This window comes from Glycine soja, chromosome 20, assembly GCF_004193775.1.
Source record: "Glycine soja cultivar W05 chromosome 20, ASM419377v2, whole genome shotgun sequence".
Lineage (NCBI taxonomy): Eukaryota > Viridiplantae > Streptophyta > Magnoliopsida > Fabales > Fabaceae > Glycine > Glycine soja.
In genome coordinates, this window is record NC_041021.1 from 31,582,062 (window position 1) to 31,596,907 (window position 14,846).

Genomic DNA, 14,846 nt, shown 5'->3' on the forward strand with positions numbered 1-14,846 from the left:
ACATATCCTTTTAGAAACCCATTACTAATGATGTGCTCATAAACATTCATCTGAGAGTGCCACTTGCAATTGACACATTTGGTACAAGGGCATAAAATTTTTTCATCCTTTGACAATTTTGCAAATGCAAAATTAAGGAAATTTAGAGCCCCTCTAATATACTTCTCTTTATTAAGAGAGTTATAATCTATCCAACTCTTATCCATTTGATAAAATAAACCGAAAAAGTAGAATGAAATAAACACAACAAATTAGTGCTTAGTATAACTAAAATATCCATGTATAAATCAATCATAGCCCTGTCAGAAACTATAAAAATAATAATGTTAATAGTGAAAAGGAAAAATTATTTTAATTGACTAATGTTGCAACCAACCCTATGACGGGAGTGTAGGCAAAAAGCCAAAGGAGCGTCTTCTAAAAAGGAAAACGAGTGGGAGTCGCCACCAACATTTATTCGAGGAAAACTTTAGAAAAACCAAGAAGAAGGTCTGTGAATATTGAAAAGAAGGGTTCGGGAGTTGTTTACGCATAGGGAAGGTACTAGCACCCTACGCGCCCGTCACAAGGGACGACAACCTTTAACCTAGTGTGCAAAAATGTGACTTAAATTTAATTTATTTTCCCTTTTTATATTAATTTTATTTTTTGGGCTCGACAAGGGTGTTGCCCTTCCTCCTACATATCTTCAAGTGTGATGAAGAATTCGGTCTTTATGTCTGAATGTTTGTGAGTTAAATTGATTTTATGTTTTTGAAAGATTTATTTTAATTGTGAACAAAAAATCGTTTAAGGCGTTGGACCTTGAAATGATGTTTCAAAATTTTGAAAAGCGGAGAGAATCGTTAAGGCGTTGGACCTTGAAATGATATTTTAAATTTTGATAAATGGAGATAATCGTTAAGGCTTTGGACCTTGAAACGATCTCAAGTGATATTTGATAAAAAGAAATTAGTTATGAGTTGGTTTTATCTTGGTTTTGTTTATTAACTTTCAATCTCTTTAAAGACAACTTTACAACACTAGTGATCGGTTAAGATTGAACTTTACAAAGGAAAATGAGATCGCTGATGATAGATGGAGAAGATGGACGTGCACATAATAACAAGGTCGCACGAAGAACACAGAACAAGAAAATGACATAGGGAATGATCACGGTCGCGATTCGGTAGCGCCTCAGCTTCGTTTCCTCTTCTTTCTCTATTCTATCAATTCTCTCCACTTCTGACCCCTAAAACCCTTTAAAACACCTCTAGGACACCTATTTATAGGCAAAGGGTCACTTTGGGGCAGTTGCAGCTCACCCAGGCGAGCTAGTTTCTTCACCATGAAGCTATTTGGTGGCCCAGGCGAGCTAGAGGCTTGCCTGGGGGAGCTAGGGTCCAGGAAAACAAAGGAAAAAACCCTTTTGCCCCCCTTTTTAGTATTTTTCACATTCTTGATCAAAACACTAAATGATCATCTGTTTCACATTGTAACTGGCGTTCAACATTGTAAGTCAACTAGCAAGGATCAAAAGATCAATGAACGATAGTCCCCATATGAAATTAGGGTATGACAGTTGCCGCTCTTTACTTATCTTTTATTGGAAATAAAAGGGAAGTAAAGATAAGGACACTAATTTCGTTCGAGTGACCTTGCTATTCGACCGGGCAACTGGTGAAAACCAAGGAAGTGAAACCAAAAAAACAAGACGACATTGAAGTCTTATAAAATGTAAAGTGGAGGACATTGAAGTCCTGTAGAGCAGAAGACATTTGAAGTTTTTGTTTTGTTTTTTTTCAAAGCATAGAAACAGAGGATGTTGAGTCCTAAGAAGCACAAAGACAAGGACATTGAGTCCTATAAAAGACAAAAGACGTTGAAGTCTTATAAAGTGTAAAAGATAGAAGACATTGAAGTCTAGTAAAATATAAAAGACAAAAGAAATTGAAGTCTTGTAAATGTAAATGAAGACATTGTAGTCTTTGAAAGCGTAAATGACTAAAGACATTGAAGTCTTTGAAATGTAAATAAAGACATTGTAGTCTTTTGAAAGCGTAAATGATTGAAGACATTGAAGTCTTTGAAATGTAAATGAAGACATTGTAGTCTTTTGAAAGTGTAAATGACTGAAGACATTGAAGTCTTTGAAATGTAAATGAAAAATTGTATTCTTTTGAAAGCATAAATGACTAAAGACATTGTAGTCTTTTGAAAGCGTAAATGACTGAAGACATTGAAGTCTTTGAAATGTAAATGAAGACATTGTAGTCTTTTAAAAGCGTAAATGACTGAAGACATTAAAGTCTTTGAAATGTAAATGAAGACATTGTAGTCTTTTGAAAGCGTAAATAACTGAAGACAGTGAAGTCTTTGAAATGTAAACGAAGACATTGTAGTCTTTTGAAAGTGTAAATAACTGAAGACAGTGAAGTCTTTGAAATGTAAATGAAGACATTGTAGTTTTTTGAAAGCGTAAATGAATGAAGACATTGAAGTCTTTGAAATGTAAATGAAGACATTATAGTCTTTTGAAAGCGTAAATGACTGAAGACATTAAAGTCTTTGAAATGTAAATGAACACATTGTAGTCTTTTGAAAGCCTAAATGACTGAAGATATTGAAGTCTTTGAAATGTAAATGAAGACATTCTAGTTTTTTGAAAGCATAAATGACTGAAGACATTTAAGTCTTTGAAATGTAAACGAAGACATTGTAGTCTTTTGAAAGCGTAAATGACTGAAGAAATTGAAGTCTTTGAAATGTAAATGAAGACATTGTAGTCTTTTGAAAGCGTAAACACTGAAGACATTGAAGTCTTTGAAATGTAAATAACAGAAGACTTTGAGTCCTATGAAAGCATAAAGACAAAGGACTTTGAGTCCTATGAAAGATAAAGGCGAGGACTTTGAGTCCTATGAAAGATTAAGGCGAGGACTTTGAGTCCTATGCAAGATAAAAGCGAGGACTTTGAGTCATGTGAAAGAAGCCAATAGACACTAGTACCAAAGGGCTCAACCTTATGAGAAAGTAAGAGTTTGATTCTTTGAGAGGGCCTCTCATCCTAATCTTAAAAGATGGGAAATTAGATTTTGGAAATTGGTATATGAAGAGAAATCTACGCAATTATAGCCTAATATGAACATGATTTTTGGGATGCAGATGCATGCTACCTTCATCTTTAAATGCTAGTAATGCAAAAGGTTTTGAATCATGAAAATTGTGTAATGCTTATGACATTCTTTCCTATTTTTGTGATTTTGATTTGATTGATTTTTGGTTCATTTCCTTTTTCGTGAAAAACACAGATTGACTGTCTCTTTCTGAAAGATGTGTTAACCCATGAGACCTCATCCTATCGTTTTGCAAAGCTCTTTAGGGACTCCTTCAGAGTGTATGTTTTGTTTGATTTAGTCACTTGAGAATTTTGGAGGGACAACAATGAAGCCGTTTGACATTTAATCAATCAACTGAAATATTGATCCTAGGGTTTTCCCTTGTCTTTTTTTTAAAACCTTCTATTATTCTGCACAACAAGGAAACATAAGGCTTTGGGATCGATTGTGCGCCCCATTGAAGGATGGTAATGGATTGTCACACTTTGGTATGTGACCAAGTGAAATTTTCCTGATTTAAACTCACAGAGTGATGCCAAGGGTCTGTCGATCCCACTGAAACTTGATGACATGGGCTGATCCCGAAAGAATTTATACTACAAAGGCCACCATTGGATTCAAAAGGAATCTTAAAGAGTCTACATAAGCGACTAACATGAGATGTTACCCTACCATCACAATTGTCTTTGGGAATTTCCCATGAGCTCCTGGTCGAATGGGTTTTCTTCTCAAATATGCAAGTGTGAAACCTCGAGGATTCTCTTTTTCTTTATATATATATATATATATATATATATATATATATATATATATATATATATTAAAAATCACAAGCGTGCATGGGTTCCATTCCAGAATCCAAACTTAAAAGCAAAATTAGTCATTCCTTTATCCACATGGGCTTTATTGGGCTTGTAACGTGGTCAGGGGTAATAGGGCTATGAAAGAAAGGTTTAGAGAGGCTCAAAGAGTGTTTAAGGGTTACATTGAGTAAGAACCTTGAGAGCGTTGCTTGTACCTTTTGGGTTGGGCTCTACTCTTTTTGTCTCATACATTAATCCTTATTGCACTTTTTGTGTGTCCCTTGTAAAATTTGGAGATCTTTTGTCTCTTTTTTCTTCACTCGCCTTTGGCAGATTTTATTTTCCTTTTTCATTGTTGCCCAACTTCATGCATGTGTTGTTTGCATTGCTCTTCTTGTTGGTTTAGCGGTGGTTCCTACTTAGGGTTCTTATTTTGTTTTTGTTGTTTTTTTTTCTGTGTTGTTTTCAGAAAACAAATATGCTTTTGCTCGGAGGGGGTAGCAAGGGATAAATTAGTGTTTGGGATGTTGAAACACGACCACGTGTCATTTCAAATCTTGACTAGATACTTTTAGTAGTTTGGATTTTGGGACCAAACCTCTGATAAACACGCTCCTGATTGTTTTTTATCAACCCTAATTTTTGCCTAGGCCGCCCTTTCGGGTTTTTGACCTACCGGGTTAGAACTTCTGATCTGCCCCTAGGTTCGCTTGAGGCTCATGCATGGTGCCTCTCATTGCCTTAGAGTAGGGCTCAGAGGTATCTACTGTTGTCTTTTGTCATGACCTTGTAGCAAGGAAAAATGAAAGAAACTGTGTAGGTTCTCGAAAATGAATTTTCAAGGACAAGAAATATTTAAAGGATTTTCAATTGACAGATTAAGTCAAATGACTCTTGTTCTTGATAACTCACTTTTCTTTCAAAAAGACAACTTTTAAGAATGATAAAATGAGGTCACATGAATGTTTATACTTCTTATTTTTGATTTGAAACACAGTCAATCAATTTTTTTTTTTACTTTACTTTACTTGTCGTTTTATGGCACCCTCACCAAACATGGAGAACGAGCAATTTCTAATTGAACAGACTTGGAGACCAACTCAGGAGCATAGGTCACTTGAGCAAACAAACCAACGACGTACATTCACAATCTAGTGAATGTTAAATAAATATGCAAAGACATAATTGTGAGAAAATGAGAGGCAAGGACATCTAATTTATCCATGTTATTAGCATTGTGACTGTTGTTTACAGTAATGAGTCATTGGAGACATCTAACAACAACCTTCAAATTGCCCCATGCATAGTGTCCCTTGATAACGTCAGAATTCACAAGCGATTGTCCTCCTCGAATTTTAGCCAACCCGCATCTATTAGACTTTGCACCTTATGTTTCAGGGTCATACAATGCTCAATGGAATGCCCCGGAACTCCTCCAGGATAAGCACATGTTGCATTTGAGTTGTATCCTCGAGAAAATGGAGGTTGAGGAACCTTTGCTGGGATTATGGCTACCATTGCATTATTGAGTAGATATAGGAGTAAGTTAGCATATGACACCAGAATTGGGGTGAATTCTACAGGCCTCTTTTCTAGAAAATTCCTTCCCTGGTTGGTGTTTTGGTATCAAATGTGCAACAGGCGGGTTTTGTGGCTGATTTAGGGGTGGCCTTTATGGATGATTGGGTGTTCTTAGCTGATAGGGTGGTGGGTAATGAGAAGGGATGATATTGCCTAAGTATTGATATTGTTGAACTGGTGGAAAATTTGGCCATGTAGGAACGACAGTCACATCATGGGTTCCTTCCTCCTTCTTATTCTCTCCATTTGCCCTAGGCTTCCTATTCATCAAAGCAGGATAATCAAATTTGCCTCTTCTCAGACCCACTTCGATCCTTCCCCCGGTGAAAACTATATTGGCAAAGCTTGAAGGCGCGTAACCCACCATCTTCTCATAGTAGAACATCGGTAACGTGTCTACTATCATTGTTATCATCTCCCTCTCCATCATTGGGGGCGCTACTTGAGCTGCCAGATCCCTCCACCTTTGGGCGTATTCTTTGAAAGATTCATGCTCCCTCTTACACATGTTCTATAGTTGCATTCTATCCGGAGCCATATCATAATTGTACTGATACTTCCTAATGAAGGAAACCATTAGGTCCTTCGAGGAATGGACTCGGGAAAGTTCCAAATTAGTATACTAGGTGATGGCTGTCCCAGTAAGACTTTCTTGGAAGAAATGCATCAACAATTTTTCATCTTTCGCGTATGCCCCCATTTTCTTGCAGTACATCTTCAAGTGATTCTTGGGGCAAGTAGTCCCATTGTACTTATCAAAGTCAGGCACCTTGAACTTCGGAGGAATGACCACGTCGAGCACTAGGCATAACTCTGCCATGTTAGCAAAGGCATAATTTCCGCCTCCTTCAATGACCCTTAGCCTTTCTTCTATATGATCAAAGTTTTCCCTTTCTACCATGGCAGGATGCAGCCTTTCCACTGCAAAATGTAAGGGTTATGGTTGTGGGCAATACTGAGGGCCCCCCTAAGTGTTTGGCAGGGGTATGCCACCAAACACTTGTTCCTCAATGGCATATCCGAGGCAAGACTTGGAGTAGGCTAGAGTGTGGTCTCGGTGTACTTCATGTGTCTCCCCCATGGGTTGAGGGATCTGTGCCTGACCAGATTAGGGTTGTTGGCTCTTAATGAGTATGGGAGCAGAGTTATCGACATTCTCATTGGGAGTGTGTGCAACATTGGGTGGTGTATAGTTAGGAGGCAAGCCATATGGTGGTAAGGAATGCTTGCTCTGGACTTGCACAAAATGGGGGCCGCCTGCACTTCCCAATGCTTCGCCTCCCTGACCTACTAAATCCGAGGCTGGGTGATTTACTTGGTTGAAGCCAGATGGGTGAGTCGGGTCCACCTTAGTGGCGGTACTTGCGGCAATGATTGTAGCCGTGTTGACCTCCATCATTTTTCTCATACTCATAATGACTTCCATCATTGTGGTCATTTGCTCTTTCATGGCCTCCATGTCGGCCTTCATATGCTCTTGCACCTCCTTTATTTCACTCATGACTCTAGCTTTGGCACACGTTCGGTAAGGGCGCTATAAAGCGTGTTCTTTCCTTATGATTACAATGATTATGGTTCTGATTTCAAGGAAAGAATGCAATGAGCAATGCATCCAAATGTGAAAAAAAAAACATGGATGTATGTGAATGATACATTGTTGAAGTATTGCAAATTCTACACAAGACATTCAATAGAGCATAAGGTCAAATCAATTCAGATTTTAAAACAACATTGTTCATCACATCTTGTCAGAGTCAAAGTGCAACTGAAAATAAAACCTAGACATCAAGAGTCCCTAATTTTGTAAATTATTTAGCTCAATCACGTGTTGGCAGTAGACAAAGAAGCTATGTAACTCGATCCATCTTCTACCCCAACTTTTGCAAGCTGGTTACTTCCATACTTGAACTTGACTTGATGAAAATCTTTTCTTAAAAGCATGTGCTTGGTTTGACCCCATAATCCAAGGAATAGAAATTTTGATTGTCAGTACTTCGAAAACCTATGATAGAGATGAATGATTAGGGCATACTTATGCTATGCATGAAAAATGTAATTATGAGATCGACATGAGATGCCCGAAGAACCATCCTTTCCTAGTTAAAAATGCATTAGGTGCCATGTTCACATGATTTTCAATCATTTTTCAAGAGAAATGAGTGTATAATCCCAACATGGTTGGTTTATAACTATCATCATGGTACCCAATACATGTAACTAAGAATGTGGTGTAAACTTCCATTCTTCATCGTGACTTTCTTTTTGTTATTTTTTGTTTTTGTTTTTTGTTTTTGTTTTTTTTTTGTAGAGGAAAATTTAAGGATCATGCATAAGTGAACATAACATGCGAACGATGAAAATAGAATGTAAGCAGTTGGCAGAATAAAAGTATGCTAAATGAAGATGTATGACAATGCAATGACTTATGTAAATGCAATGCATGAATATGATAAATGATAAATGCAGGAATGATATGTCCATTAAGATGCCATGAAGAGATGCATGATGCAATCAAGGAACAAGGCAGAGTGAGTTTGCTATGTGCCCCCTAATTCAGGAATCTAATGGAAAGGATCCAAAAGTCCACTTCTAGTGATAACTTCCAAGGGTACTTTCGTGTAACCTTACCGGTCTCTAGAGATATCATCCTCTTATATAATAATACATTGTGGTGATAGGTACTATCCACGACAATGCATCACCAGAAGAGGAAAACTCTAGATAAGGCTTCACTGTTATCCAGCGAGTCGGAGACCCAACATGACCACAGATCAACCTCCACTCCCTATGGCTCACACAGACCTGGGTATAGGGCCTAATATCTCAACGTGTGTGCAAACGTGTAGGTGCCACGTGTGCATAGAACAAAAATATTTCTAACTACGAATGTAATAGATAGACAAACATACACCAAACACAATAACATAGAAAACTTCATACACAAATATGGACAAAACAAAAGATAAAATAGAAGAGGGAGCATAAATAAAGAAGAAGTCACGATAAAACATTGCACACTGATCGAATGGCTTAAGTCTCTAATAGTCCCCAGTGGAGTTTCCATTTGTTGCAACCTACCATACGACGGGAGTGCGGGCGAAAAGCCAAATGAGCGCTTTCCAAAAAGGAAAACGTGTGGGAGTCGCCACCAACATTTATTCGAGGAAAATGTTAGAAAAACCAAGAAGAAAGTCTGCGAATATTGAAAAGAAAGGTTCGGGAGTTGCTTACACATAAGGAAGGTATTAGCACCCCACACGCCCGTCACATGGGACGAAAATCTTTAATTGAGTGTGCAAAAACATGACTTCAATATCATTTAATTTCCTTTTTTATAATTTTTTTCTTTCTATTTTTTGAGGTCGACAAGGGTGTTGCCCTTGCTCCTACGTATCCTCAGGTGCGATGAGGAATTCAGACCTACGTAGTTCTTTATGTCTGAATGTTTGTGTGTTAAATTGATTTTATGTTTTTGAAAGATTTATTTTAATTGGGAACAAAAATTCGTTTAAGGCGTTGGACCTTGAAATGATGTTTTAAATTTTGAAAAGCAGAGAGAATCGTTAAGGTGTTGGACCTTGAAACGATCTTTAAAATTTTGATAAACAGAGAGAATCGTTAAGGCTTTGGACCTTGAAACGATCTCAAGTGATATTTGATAAAAAGAAATTAGTTATGAGTTGGTTTTGTGGAAGCAATGTCTTCCAAGGTTATTTTGATGATGCCAAAGAATTAAGAGTTAAGCAAATTCGAAAGATTCAAGAATCAAGTTTCAAGAATCAAGAATCAAGATTCAATATTCAAGAATCAAGATTCAAGAATAATCAAGATCAAGATTTAAGACTCAAGATTCAAGAATCAAGAGAAGACTCAATCAAGATAAGTTCTAAAAAAGTTTTTCAAAACATTGAGTAGCACAAGAAGTTTTCACAAAATCATTACCAAAGAGTTTTACTCTCTGGTAATCGATTACCAGAAGGTAGTAATCGATTACCAGTGTTTTAAAATGTTAAGATTTCAAATTTCAAGAGTTACAACTTGTGTTTAAAAATTTTCAAATCATTTTAAACTTGTGTAATCGATTACACAATACCTATAATCGATTACCAGAGCCTCTAAACGTTTTGATTTTCAAAATTTAAAATGACGAGTCACATCTGTTGATGTGTAATCGACTACACCTTAATGGTAATCGATTACTAGTGAATGATTTCCAAAAATACATTTCCAAAAGTTACAAATCTTCAAGTGACTTGTTTCTGAAGATTTTTTCAAAAGTCACAACTTTTTAAGTGACTAGTTTTCAAAAGAGTCGCAATGTTTAAAAGGTGACTAGGTTTAAAGAAATTATCAAGAGTCACAAACTTTAAACTTGAGTTATCAAGTGATTATAAATATGTGACCATGACATGAATTTCATAACATTTTTCCTCAATCATCCTTCAACATCTTTTTAATCAATCATCAATCCTCTATCTTTCAATCTTTTTTCAACATCATCTCTCAACATCTTTAAGTCAATCTTTCAATATCTTTCTATAGAATTTTCTAATTAATTTCTCTTCATCTTTCTAAAAGTTTTTGTTCAACACTTTCTCTTCCAAGAAAAGTTCATAGTTCAAAAACTTGGGCTTTTCATCTTTTTCATTCTCTTCTCCCTTTGCCAAAAGAATAAAAGGACTAACCACCTGAGAATTCTTTGTCCCAACACATTGGAGGGTACATCCTTTGTGGTACAAGTAGAGGGTACATCTACTTGGGGATTGTTATACTGAGAACAAGAGAGGGTACATCTCTTATGGATCAGTTCAAGTGGAGGGTACATCCACTTGGTTTTTCAAAGAGAACAAGGGAGGGTACATCCCTTGTGGATCTTTGGCTTGTAAAGGATTTTACAAGGTTGAAAGAAATCTTTAGAACCGTAGGTTGCTTGGAGACTGGATGTAGGCATGATTTGTGGCCGAACCAGTATAAATCTTGTGTTTGTCTTCTTCTTCCCTACACTTTTTAATTTCCGCTGTGTACTTTTAATTATCGCTTTTACCTTTGGTTAAGTTTTTATTTTTGTTCTCTACTTTCTTAACTTTGTAGTAAAAGCCTAATTGAATCTAGTAACAATAAGAAGGATAATTTTTTAATTAGTCAAGGAAAATTAATAATTAATTCAACCCCCTCCCTTCTTAATTATTTCGAGGCCACTTGATCCAACAGGTTTTATCTTGGTTTTATTTATTAACTTTCAATATCTTTAAAGACAACTTTACAACACTAGTGATTGGTTAAGATTGAACTTTACAAAGGAAAATAAGATTGCTGATGATAGATGGAGAAGATGGATGTGCACATAATAACAAGGGGGACCCCTAAGGGTACATAGATCACATTCAATCCTCAAAAATAAAACTAATCGACGGTCGCACGAAGAACACTGAATAAGAAAATGACGTAGGGAATGATCATGGTCGTGATTCGATAGCCCCTCAGCTTTATTTCCTCTTCTTTCTTCTTCTTTCTCTCTTCTCTCAATTCTCTCCACTTTTGACCCCTAGAACCTTTTATAACACCCCTAGTACGCCTATTTATAGGCAAAGGGTCACTTTGGGGCAGGTACAGCTCACCCAGGTGAGCTAAAACTTAGTGCCGAAGCAATAAGCTCACCTAGGCAAGTTGGTTTCTTCACCATAAAGCTATTTGGTGGCCTAGGTGAGCCAGAGGCTAGGCTGGGCGAGCTAGGGTCCAAGAGAACTATGGAAAAAACCCTTTTGCCCCCCCTTTTTTGGTATTTTTCGCATTCTTGGTCAAAACACTGAATGATCATCTGTTTCGCATTGTAACTGGCGTTCAACACCGTAAGTCAACTAGCAAGGATCAAAAGATCAACGAATGATAGTCCTCTAATGAAATCAGGGTATGACAACCAACTTAAAACAAAAGATGAAAAACAAAACATAAGAATACAACCATAACATATATTTTAACAAGAGTGAGCATTGAAATAAAAAACTAAAATGTTAACAGCTACAAGATCTAACCAGCATTAAACTGAGTGATGGTAGCAAGACTTGAGATATATTATCTGGTTTAAATGTGCAAGCATACCTTCTTGATGGAAGAAAATCTCCAAAAGCAAAAACCAGACTGAAGACTGCAACAATTATCCCTACTCTAATCTGCATTATGATGGTTACATTATATGCATACAAGTTTTTTTATATTAAATAGGATAAACATTTATATGGAAGAATTGTACCTTAGTACCAAGGCCAATTGTCTTATTGTCCAAATGAATTCATTTCTCGAGGAGCTACAGTTAACAACACAAGCGAGTTAAGGAGCTACAAGTAATAAAATCACATTTATTGTTTCATTACCTATCACTACAACTAAAATATGGCATAAGTAAAAAAAAGGCTTAATTAAGTTTTTCATACCTGAAATATAGCTCATTTTCAAAAAAATACCTAACATTCATTTTTCCCCCCCAAATACCTAAAAAAATTTTGTGTTTCATTTTAGTACCTGTCGTCAGGCTACATTCATTAAGTGATGTCATGGCAGACAGAGTGTCATATCATCACGCCTTGTCACTAACCACGTAAGCACAAGCCTCCACATCAGTGCCACGTCAATGAGTGAGTTATATTAAAAAAAATACATGTATGAAAAACTAAAACAAGTGATATTAAACAAGTATCCCTTTTTGAAAATGGACTATATTCCAAGTGTGAAAAACTTAATTAAACCAAAAAAAATTACAATTAGTGGAGAATGATATTAAACAAGTGTCCCTTTTAAATTAAGGGACAGGGAAGGAGTTAAGAAATCTCACTCATTGGCATTGCAAAGTACAGAGCTATAAGCGCTATTAATTATCACACACAATGCACATACTTTGGCTTTGAGTATAGACGAACATATTCCGTAAGGGAATGGGGTTCGGATCTTGTGATGTAGCAGGACCAAGCGTACAAGTTAATCATTCATTTTGTTAGGACTTTTGCCGTGTGTCACAACCTACCCTTTGGCGGGAGGGCGATGCGGGGCTCATGGGTGCGTCTTCCAAGGGAGGAAGGTGCGCGGAGTCGCCACCAACATTTATCCGGGGAAAACGTCAGAAAAATTGAAAAGCAGGTCTATGAACTTTAAGTGTGAAAGGTTCGGAAGTTGTTTATATGCACGGGGAAGGTATTAGCACTCCACGCGTCCGTCACAAGGGACGAAAACCTTTAATCAAGTGTGCAAGACATGATTTCAAAATTATGTATTTTCCCTTTTTTATGTTTTTTTATCTTTTTGTGGTCGACAAGGGTGTTTCCCTCGCTCCTACGTATCCTCAATTGCGTTGAGGAAATCAGACCTACGTAGTTCTTTCAAAACCAAACGTTGGTTAAGTTGTTTTTATCTTTTTCCATAAGATATATTTTAACCGAACAAAAGTCGTTTAAGGCATTAGACCTTTAAACGATCTTTTGATTTTTGAAGAACGAAGAACGGATGAAGAACAGCGGAAAATCTTCACAGATTTGCTCACGAAAATGTCTCAGAAGCGTTACGAAAGCACTTTGACACGATTTTTCTTCACGGAAACATGTTTTTTCACCCTAAATAGTCGAAATGCATAGCCTAGGGGTCATGAACATTTTTGAAACAGCCACCCTCCCCTATTTATAGGGAAAAAGGGAGGTGCTTGCCGCCCAGAGGCTTCTAGAGGAAGATTTTGAGCGCACCCCAATTACTAAGTTCACCCCCCTTTTCGTACTTTACAAAAAAGTTATGGAAGCCTTACAGGAGCGTTTCAGACTTGATTTTCATCCTTTTTCTCTTCCCTTTCACCAATATTAAGTGAAATATGCCAACCCAAGGTTTTTAGAAATTTTACGAAAGCATTACGGAAGCCCCAAATTTCATTTTTTAACAAAATGGAGGTGGTTGCCGCCCAAAGGCTTCTTGAGGAAGATTCTTGAACGCACCCCATAATTGATAAGTTGACCCCCCTTCTAGAATGTTCTGGATGAATTTTCCTGAGCACACCCCCTTTGTGTGATAAGTTCACCCCCGCTTTTGTGTTTTTGGCTATTTTCTTTCCGAAACGTCCTGGAACTTTACGGATTCTATGGCAATGGGTATTAAACATTTTGAAGTGGTCAAACGGAGGTCGCATGTCAACCAAAAATGGCTCCCGGTCCAAATTAGGGTATGACAGTTGCCCTTCTTTACTTATCTTTTACTGTAGATAAAAGGGAAGTAAAAATAAGACACTAATTTCGTTCGAGCTAAATCTTTACCCGATCGGCCACTAGCGTAAATCCAAGCAGTAGAACCCGTGAAGCCATGAAGATATTGAAATTCCTTCTTTTCTCATTTAATTCATTTTCATTTTCACTCTTTTATTTGTTTATTTATTTTTTAAAGCGTACAAACAAAGGACGTCAAGTCCTACGAAGCACAGTGAAAAAGATATTGAAGTTTTTGAGGTTAAGACATTGTTGTCTTTGAAATGCAAATGAAGACATTGTCGCCTTTTGAAGACATTGTCGTCTTCGAAATGTAAATGAGGGTCATTGTCGCCTTTGAAGGCATGCAATGACTGAAGACATTTTTGTCTTCGAAATGTGTGAGGGTCATTGTCGCCTTTGAAGGCATGCAATGACTGAAGATATTTTTGTCTTTGAAATGTGTGCAGATTACCGTATAGGGCGTCTCCACATGCTACCTAACTTGATCGTCTCTGGTTAATAGAGAAGAGCCTTGCGCATCATCGGACCTGAACGTCTCTAGATGACAAAGGTAAATCTGCAAAAATCTTCAAAATGATTAGAAATGAGCGACCATCATCATCCCGGATATCATCGGACTTGTTCGTCTCCAGATGATAAAAGGGACTTCAATAGTCTTTGGATGACAAAGGTGCAGATAGCCGTAAGGTGTCTCCACATGGTATTAGACCCTCGAGCCACGACAGCAGAAGTGAGACTTTTCCGCGGTCTCAGTCGGAAAACACTGACATCTTCGGGAAGGGTGCAGATGACTACATTGGTCTTTGCGTGTCAACAGACTCGCTTCCTTCTAGTTGACGAAAGGTGCGGATAACCATAAGGTATCTGATCGAGGCCGTACCCGAATCAAATAAACATGAAAATGCAGTAACTAGGAAGTGATCCTAGGTCGTTTCCCAACGAGCAGTGACAAGCCAAATGTTCATAATATACTTGCAGTAACAGTAACAGTAACGATGGGGGGGGGGGGTTGTTTGCTTTTGTAAATTAAACAGCGAATATATGTGAATTAGAAAATATCAGAATTAAAACACGTTGCTTCCCCTTGATTCACAAGCAAGTCTCTTATCCTAGGTTACGAGAGTTTA